The 10,194-nt window shown below is 38.3% G+C and overlaps 1 long non-coding RNA gene across 2 annotated transcripts; it reads right to left on the bottom strand.

Moving 5' to 3' along the window:
• Positions 1 to 408: 408 nt before the first annotated feature.
• On the bottom strand, positions 409 to 2,666 carry LOC113463352. Of its 2 annotated transcripts, XR_003387456.2 has the most exons (3): positions 2,227 to 2,583; positions 1,281 to 1,491; positions 409 to 955 (listed from the first exon to the last, which is right to left on the bottom strand). It is a non-coding gene; the product is annotated as an uncharacterized LOC113463352 (long non-coding RNA). The 2 variants fall into 2 exon arrangements; XR_003387455.2 differs by lacking the exon at positions 409 to 955 and having other exon boundaries at positions 1,084 to 1,491; positions 2,227 to 2,666.
• Between the last annotated feature and the right edge of the window lie 7,528 nt (positions 2,667 to 10,194).

Here is a 10,194-nt window from a genome sequence, read left to right as displayed (position 1 = left end):
AAATAATATAGTATGTTCTGTACTGTTCGATTCGAGTTAGTACGGCAAATTATACTTTGTTCCATATAACTGCAGATCATAGGTAGTTTGTGTAGCTAACGTAAATGCTTCGTGGCCCAACCCTAGTACCAAGCTCCATCATCACGTGTCGTGCTATCGCTAACTTGGCAACCTAATGTCGCACCACAGAAGGCAGAAAAAAGGTAGATGGGAAGAAGGCTAACAAAAACCAACGCACAGCCTTCCCTGTTTTCTTCGTCCGCGGTGCATTCAAGTTACGGATTCCAGATGTCAAAACGAAAAGCAGGTTCAGGAATAAAAGTGGACGGTTTATAACATCAACAGTCTCATGGATATGAGATCTAGCATACACTGTATAACCAATGCTTTAGAGAAGGCTCTTGCTCATGAACAAGCTTGTCATGTAATTTTGTACTATTATCATGAACATTACAATCCTCGGAAGCAGAAATTTCGCCTGAGGATTCAATGACTGCACATAAGGAGTCTGTTTCTTGTTGGCACCGTCCAAGTGTGCAATCAGTTGAACTTAAAAGATCCATGTTCCAGTCGAAGTTAAGACCAGAACTTGGATTTCTTAAAACAATGATTGCCTCTTTCGAAGTTTTCAATGGTTGAAATGTATAAGTTGAATAATGAGAACCATGAGTTTGTAGAACTTTTTCTACTAAATTCACAACATTACCACTAGAAACATCTTCACATTCAGTTGCGACAATACCTCCTTCACTCTGATTAGCAGATAAGTCAGCCAAAGAATTTCTTTCTGCAATGGTGCAGTTATCATCTGTTCCATCCGATCCATTGCTAGTGGGTTTGGTCAGAAATTTCTCCCTAATTGTACTTTCATATGCGTGTGCCAGATCATTGGAACCTCTTGGCTTGCCACCTTATCGATTCCATAAGAGTCTACAGGCAAATGAGAATCACCGACCTGGCCATTTTTACAGATGAAAGAATTAATGACATTCCTATTGCATGAAGCAAACAATAACCTTTTCTTGATTGTTTTCAGAACTTCAAAGTTTGACTTTGCAGATGATGAGAAACAGCTACTGGATGTGAGATTATTCCAAAAATTTTCTCCATTGGCAGATTTAGATTTATGCTTTGTTTGGCCATCAGAATAGCATATGAGATTATCCTTATGACAAATGTCGTGGTATTTCAAGCTTCCATTGGTATGAAAAATTGCTGGCTGACCAACATAATCCCAGATCCCTGCAACTGGTGATATAAATAAACTTCGCTGTACTTACTCTGTTGCTAGGAGCTTTGGTTTCAGATTGTGCATTGCTTTTTGCACGAGAAATAGAGACATCCTCCTTGAGGAAAAATGTATTTGGCTCAAAGGATTGCACTTCCATTGGAACCCACCAATATCTGTTGGAAGATCTATTGCTTTTTGAAGGCCAGCATGAAACCCTATATAGAAGTGTCCTTGACTGCTAAAGAGTAGCAATATCTACACTGAAAAGAATTACAAACACTTCAACAACTCAGAAAAGCACAAGAGTGAATATTTAGCAGCAAAGAAATAGTTACAGCACGATAAAATGGAGCATGCATTCTAATAAAACTCTTGATAATTTAGGCATTTCAAGATATCCGAGTAAAAGCCTGCATAGCTAATACCAATATGAATAAATGCATACAAAATGGCGATCATAATGTCTGAAAAAGGTATAAGAAAATTTTATTATTTTACTAAGTAATTACATCACAACTAGCACAGTGTAATGAAGAGCACCGCAGAGGTGATTCCAAAAAAGTTGAATGATAGAACTAATTAACTGGAGGTTTTATTTCTAGCAGACTTGAATATAGGAAGCAAATTGCCCAGGTCAAATCAGTACGCAAGCTCACAAATTCCAATGAAACCTAACAAGTACGCAACTACACATAAATCAGAAAAACCGAGATTAAATCAAAAACTCTGTTCTTCTCGGAGCTCTTGCATCAAACAGGAATTCTGCATAACCTAGCATCGAAATTCCCCAACACCACTAACTCAGACACAACATATCGTCCGATCATAAGTTCATATTTTTGAAATTTAACTGCAGATCCGACATAGTAGAAAGTACAATTATCGGTGCAAAATGAAGCACAGATTTCTTCCAAGGATATTCATCAATTCACATTCAAGACAATACCTTTTCCAAGAAATCACAAACCCTAGCTCTAGATCGATGGGATTTATACCTCAAAGGGATTCGAAGGAGAGGAGCCTGCTCTAAACGGAGTAGGACAAGGGCTTCTCTACTGCGGGCTTGGGTGCTCTTCGAGGTCCTCCGTCTGCCTCCTCTTATATATCGTTCGAAGAGGAGATTCTCTCGAGCGAGCATAGTTCCCGATTCCAAAACTCTCCAAAATCATTATTTTCACTATCCAATCTAACTCTCTTCAGCTGCGGTCGATCTCGACCGAAATCTGGAACATTTTCTTCGTGGAGAGGACACAGCCTCGGCCCTGAGAAAATGGCTTGGCTTTGCGTCAATGGGAGGTTGCTACAGCTGCTTTTTATTACAAGAAAAAATATTTTATCCAAATCCAACCCAGATCGTAATCTTTAGGCTATAAAAAGAAAATTAAAATTATAAATTTTTTTTCTTCCCACAAATTTTGGACTGGTTGATATTTAGTCGCTACAGAGCGATACTTAAATGGACAACCCAATTCTCAAATTCTACAGTATTTTCAATTCAATTCTATAGAAATATTGAAACAGATATGAAGAGTTTTTTTTTTTTCCTTTGAGCACCGACGGCAAAGCTAATATATAGACTATAATAAACCACCTACCCACTGTATTTAGCACCAAAAAATTCAGTTTATTAGATAAACATCATAGCATCCTTATTAAAAAAAAATTATAAATATATTTTATTATTTTATTTTTAGAATTAGGTTTTGATCTTAGCTATACCGAGAGCTTGTCTAAGTCCCATGGTTATTACTGCCACATTGGACGGGACCGAAAACCAGCAAACCAACCTCTGGCCCATCCGGTTTCTTAAAGGATTTGGAATGCATTCGGATCCATCAAAAAATTAGCTAGTTCTCAGAAAGAACAAGCTAAAGTTTTTTTTTTTTTCAAATTAGGAATGGGAGGCAACCTCTTCAACTCTTACAAAAGAGTATTAACAGGCATCAGTAGAGAGAAGCAAACTGACAACTAAAAGCATCATGAAGCAAAACAAACAGCTGCAGGGATTGCTGCAACCTAGAGTGAGGGTTCATCAAGCTCACATCCTATACTAGCTAATCCGATCAGCTACATGAAATGTTGTAACCCATATCAAGGGTTCATCAAGCTCACATCTCATATTAGCTGTCACGCCCCGAACCCAACACCCGGGTCCGGCACGCGACCGGCCGCATGAGCCCTAGAGCAGTGCCCTAGAGATCATGCAAGGCCTATGATTATCAAAAATTCCAATAAATCCACAATTAATTTACTAATTCAAATAGACAAATCCGACATGTCCAAATAAACAAATTTGGTTCAATTACAAAATCTTCAAATGTTCATCGACATCAAAGAAGGATAAACAAACTAACTAACTAATAACTCTGGTACTCGCACTCTGCGCCCATCCCATCCAAATCTATGCATCCTGTAGCTCTGGTAAAAAAAAAGAAGAAGGGGGGTGAGCTTTACAGCCCAGTAAGAATTCCTACACATCCATACCAACACAATAATAATATGAATTTGAAAGCCACGGCAAGTCGAATCACATACCATGAAGTCATAAACCAACTATCAAAGCTCAACAATTGATATAAATATGTACACCAAACATTAATAAAAGTCCAGCCATACAAGAATAATATAGCATATAATAGCTCATAAATCCGTATTATAGTTTTAATGCCTTTCCTTCAATTTGATCCGGATTAATTATCTTTCCGACTTTGGGTCAAATCTCGGTCACATTTCTCAGCCTGTGGTGGGGCATCCAAATTATCACATTTTCAGCCTGTGGCAGGGCCTGCACATTATAGTTCCACATTTCTAGCCTGTGAGGGGGCCTACCAAAGTATCACATTTTCAGCCTGTGGCGGGGCCTGCACATTATAGTTCCACATTTCTAGCCTGTGAGGGGGCCTATCAAAGTACCACTTTTTCAGCCTGTGACGGGGCCTGCCATATTAACAAGATAAACCCAAAGTTCCTTTTCATACAATCCAGTTTACATCCACACATCAATTTCTTTGTATTTATTTCCGGCTTTAAACTAACCACGGTCACGTTTCCAGCCCGTGACGGGGCAACCAATATCACATGGTTAGTTTAGAGCACCACATCCATCAGTCCACTTATGTAGGTGTAAGTTATGCGCATGCATGCATCCATCACACTACCAATCATAAACCAGCACAATCAAAATATAATTAAATATAAAACTATTTATGCTTTGTTTGGATCATAGCATATCAAATATATATATGGTGTAAAAATATTTATATCATGCAGGATTGGCGTACAAGGATTCTTACTCTTTGCTGACAACCCAGACAGACCACCGTGATCTACGAACTAGGGTGCGTAGAACCTTGGTCAATGTCTCTTTGTCCAACAGTTTGTTACCCTACAGAACCAAATCAATATTAAAAAATTATCCGGAGTATCTGACAACCCAAAACCCTCCATTGACCCACGACTATCCAGCAATCCTTACAAACAATAATCTCCTCGAATCAAACTAGAGAGAGAAAACTCCAATCTAGAGAGAGAAAATGGTGAGAGAAATAATCCAAGTAGAGAGAACCTAGGAGAGAGAAGAGAGGAGATAGAAAACTCTTCCTCCTCAAAATGAGGGAAGCCGATCCATCTCCCTCTCTTCTCGAATTAGGATGGCACAGCCACCAAGGTGCCCATCCTTGGCGACGATGGCCGGCCTGTGACGACCCTCAGCTGTGGCACCACCGGAGACGGTGGTCGGCCGGCGGCCAACCAACGAGGGGAAGAGGAGACAACGGGATCACGAGGAAGAAGGCCTCGGATCCCCCATCCCCCATCTTCAAATAAATCATAGAAATCCCTCACCCATCTCCATACAACCCGATCGACACCCAACACCATGGATCTCGGCCAATCCCGGCAGCCGGCGGCGGCAACAACCGGAAAGAAGAGGCCGAAACAGGGGTACCCTGTTTCGGACTCTTCTCCAATGATTCACCGGCCAAATCCCCAACCACAGCAGCCCTAAATCTAGCAAATGACATGCAAGGAGAGGAGCCACACTTACCTCGGTCCGACAGTGTGTTCCGGCGATCTTTCCGGCGAGAGATGGGTGGAAGAACCCGTGAGCAACTCCCTCGGATCCAAGCTTCTTCACCCGTCGGAATCTTCGACAAAGGGAAGTGGTCTTCCTCCGCGGCCGGCCGGATCCCGGCGTCGGCGCTGGGTCTCCTCCGGCGATCGACCTCACGCCGCCGCCGCCCCCTCTCCCCCCCCCCCCTTTTTTTTGTGTGTTTCTTCTCCCACGATCGTGCCTAGGGCACGATCGTATATGGTGGATGGGCCCGGTCTTTTCGGGCCGGCCCATCCACCCCCTTTTTTTTTTCTTTTCTGGGGTATTACATTAGCTAAACAATCAGCCATTTGATTACCTTCCCAAAGTATGTGAGTTGCTGAGAAAATAGATAGTTGCTAGAATAAGTAAACAAAAACCTATACTTTAAACAGGGATACAAATTGCTGATATTAGACGTGGTATACAACCGCCAAACCACTGCACAATAACTTGTTGGTCTTTGGCCGAGATTTAACAACCATGCTAAGTCTGAATCTAGTAAGAGATATATTTAGTAAAAGATACTGATAGATATCTTTTTATTTATTTTTCTATAAAATAAATTGTAATAATCTATCATTTTTATGGTATAGATATTTTATTATTTTTGATGAGGATCATGGATATTGCATATGTAATAACTAATTAAATTATGACTATCATAACTTTTATATTATGCATATTTTTTATTTTTTTATTTTTTAAAATTTTTATTACTTCTAAATATTCATTATTATATTGTATAAATGATTCCATAGGTCAATGGATTATTCCATGTTTCACCCATAGCTGAATTGTTGACTCATGACCCAAACACTAATGAGTTAACATCTAAGTCAGTTTTCAAAATATTAACATGGATGCCTATCTTTGGTAATATTAGTATGCCTATATTTTTTTGTATATGTGACATACCAATGCAGTTACATGATATAAACTCAAAATAAAGGAAAATACTTCAGGGTGCCCATCAGTACACAAGAAAAATTTTTTCAAGCCCACTCAAAACCGGCTAGGCAAGTTAATACTTAATCACTTTGTGTGTATCACACCAATTCTCTTGAGCCATACCAATTTTTTATGCCTTTTGATTGAAGGAATTTTTTTGTATATACAAGATAAGTAGACAAGCAACCTAGAGACAACATTGTATATGCCAATTCTCTATAAGTAGACAAGTATTGTATATACCAAATTTCTTATGCCTTCAATGGTCGGTTCTCTTTGAGGAAGAAATTTTTGATAAATTAATCCATGTTTCTAGGATAGTTTTGCAAGGACTTGTTGTTACTTAAATGAGTATTGGTTCCAATCACTCATTAGTAATCATCACTTGATTCAGCTAGATATCAATCGGGTCTTGTATGTGCCTAATCAGTTACACACTTTCTCATCCCCGATGAATTAAATGATGATCGGAAGTGAATTTTGACAACCTAGGACCTTACTGACATAGCCTAGCCAGAATGTATTCTTTTATATTCCTTAGTCCTAGTATCATTATCCAAGTTCTTCCTAGTGCATATCGATGTGAATTAAACATACGTTTATATGGATCCTTACATACTCTTTCCATTTAAGCTTTGACGTTATTCTTAGCCTTAAATCCAATCACAATACTATGATCAGTTCGTGGCTCCAAAAGAAATCATTTTCTAGTGTTCCCTAATCCATATAGGGCATGAGTTAGGTCTAGTCTGATATCATTTTGTAACAATCCACAATCTTATAAAAAGAAAAAAGAAAAGCTAGCTGGAAGGTATTATTTTGAGTTTCTTAATCCTATACAAGTACTCAGGATCTCTCTAGCACATAACTGATGTAGGACTAAAAAAATGCACGTGTAGATCCTCTCATGGGTGATCTATAATTTTTTACTATTTAATATACTCATATTTTTGCATATTTTGTTTGAAGAGACATATATATAATTGTAATTACCTCGCATGGAAAGCATAGTTGCCCACCAATTTGACTGCACCAAAAGCCTATTACATTTTGGATGAAGTGAGGGAGACAGCCATGAGTCTGCATGGATGGAGAGTAATAATCCAGCTTCATTTTGGCACAGCCTTGCGTTAATTTTAGTGATCCAAGTCTCGATCTACTAGGCATCCTGGGTTGGTGGCTTCGCAGCCGAATGTCCCTTGACCTTCCAATATTTAATTTTTTCTATCTTAGTTTTACTAGGAACCCAATCTTTAATTCATCTAAGATTGGCATGTGATTGTAAGAAAATATATTTAAGTCATTTATGAGGTGCATGTTGAATCAAACTCAACTTTTCATTGTGCATGGGCTCTTAATTATTGTTCAACTAGAATCAGGTATCCAAGTATGGACTCTAGATTTTCTTCTCATGAATATGAAGTCTGAAAAGATTAGATCATATCTCCTGAATTAAATGTTGTCCCTCTCCATTTATATTCATTTTCTTTAATTTCTTGAATTAGGTCTGATTGTTTCACTCCATGACTCACTAAGTGAAGTCTTCTTATGCAACTTCACACCAAATGTCTAATAGCAACTTGAAAGCATAGTTTCATTAGGCTGCTTCTTCTATACATGATTTGGTTATAATATTGTAGTGTACTTCTTTGTGATAATTAGAAGAATTAGGACCATAATGATAACCATCTGGCCTTATCTGAATTATTTGGAATCAGCAATCAAATGTCTGTACAGAAAGAAAAAAGAAAAAATAGGGACAAAATAGAGATATACAATTCAAAGAATTAACTCATGGCATAAATTGAGGGACCTAATGACAACCAGCAACTACCGAGTGATTGGGATGGTCAAGGACTATATGAAACTAGTAATAGCTTTGACTGAACTGACAAAAAAAAATTAAAAAGGCAGGAGTATTCACCAATGAGGTCGAGGCTGTCACAATTGATAGAATCTTACCTTCATGCTTGCCCCTTGCTAGAATGGCATACCCATCTAGCATAACATGTGGGACAATTGTGAACCAAATGAATGACTATGTTGTGCGATATACCATCCGTATGGTTGTTCCATCTGATGCTAAAGAGTAAAGAGAGGCCACCATGCATATACTAGAACAAAATTATTTGGATTGTCAAGGTTGCAGGCTTCCATAGCAAATTTATTTTATTTAGTTTTGTTTAGTTGTGTGGCATAATTATATAATTATTCCTGTAATAAATATGATCCACAGTGTTGAATAGTTGTAAACAACATATAGCTTCAAGAGTCCAAGTATCCCATGTGCCCACACCGTAACCTAACTAGTAGGGTAATTCAGATCTTCCCTGAGAGCCAGAGAGAGTGAAAAACTGGTTATATCTCGGGAAAGAGAAGAAAAACAATCAAACTTGCACGATAAGGTTTGAAAGCTCTGAAAATATTTTAATGGTGCAAGATCCTGCCAAGAAGCGATGAAGAACAACACTATGCCAAGAATTCTTATCTGAATAGTTGGACTTTTTGAGGAAAACCCTGTTGTTTTGCTCTCTCTAGAATGACTCGAACGTCACTAGGACAAGAGAGTCCTCTTGCAGATACCAAAACAAAAAGAAAATAAGAAAAGCTTTCAGCTGAGGCTGTCTTCTATATTGTTGCCAAAGCTTCCTAAGGTTCATTCTATTGCATGGTTCGAGTTCATTTACACCGAGTATTGGAGGACATGTGCAAGCTTATTTTTAGCCCCACATCTAGTATGCAATAGGAAGATCTGGATACTCATACAAAGTTAATAAATCCAAATAACAACTTTGAGCTAACCTTTTTAGGTAAGCTTCTGCATCGTTAGAAATGGTATCAGAGCATATTTGCCTCATGATCTATGTAGACTAGGACATATCACAGCTTGGGTGGAGTAACCACATGCTAATCGTGGCATTTGTAATTGGATTTGATTGAATTTGAACCTTTAATTTGGCGAGGATATCGAGGTAAAATGGGAGGAGGGTAATAAAAGGTCCTTGGTAAAGTTCTTTCAAGTATTTCCTTCACATCCTTGACAAAATGGTGCAGTCCTTGTCTCAAGGGCACGGTTGAGAATAATGGATCCCCAAGGGGATACAATTGGATCCTTGGCTCCAACCTTTTCTTGATAGAATTTCTCTTGTATTCAGCTTTAAAGCAAGCCACATAAAGATTTTAACTTACATCTTGGCATGTTGCGGCTAGGATGTGGGTGTGCGAAATTAAGGAGATCAAGAAGAGATTAAAAACAAGACCATCCAAAATGGATCCAGATAATTGCCTATATACTTCCAGATAGAAGTGCGGGTATAGTCTCTTATATGCTTGATCCAAGGCTTTCTCTATCAATAATCATATTTTCAAATCCCTCTTCAAGCTCGACATCATCCCTTTTCTTCCTTTCCACTTCTCTCCTCAACTTAAACAATAAACTCAACACAAATCTAAGATACATATCACAACATCTTTCTCAACTCATACTTTTCTGATCCCTTTGATCCAAACCTAAACTAAACGGATCGGATTTCTAAAATTGGAACGAGAAGTGATACAATCCTAACAACGTTGTGTGCGTCTGTAGATACTAGCATTGCTCTCTCTGTGTGTGTGTGTGTGTGTGTCAAGAGCCCAATGCGGTGTTAGGCATAATTTTTGGGAGTCAAGATCTACCAAGAAGGATTAATCAATTCGTAGTGGTTGATGCCGTAGGAGTGAGGTCGGAAAAAATGTACTTGGGGGCTTTGTGCCTTTTGCCTAAGAATTTAAAAGAAAATAATAATAATAAAAAGGATATGCACTAAAATGCATATTGGCCTCTTTATTTATGTAGCATTCCTTTGCCTTATATATGCAAAAATATGTACATTTATATTTTCCAATTCTATATCATTGCACATAAAGTATTTGAAAATGATGA

Source organism: Phoenix dactylifera, unplaced genomic scaffold (genome assembly GCF_009389715.1).
Source record: "Phoenix dactylifera cultivar Barhee BC4 unplaced genomic scaffold, palm_55x_up_171113_PBpolish2nd_filt_p 001182F, whole genome shotgun sequence".
NCBI classification, from domain to species: domain Eukaryota; kingdom Viridiplantae; phylum Streptophyta; class Magnoliopsida; order Arecales; family Arecaceae; genus Phoenix; species Phoenix dactylifera.
The sequence above is the reverse complement of the archived record's forward strand: the minus strand, read 5'-3'. Positions and strand labels throughout refer to the sequence as shown.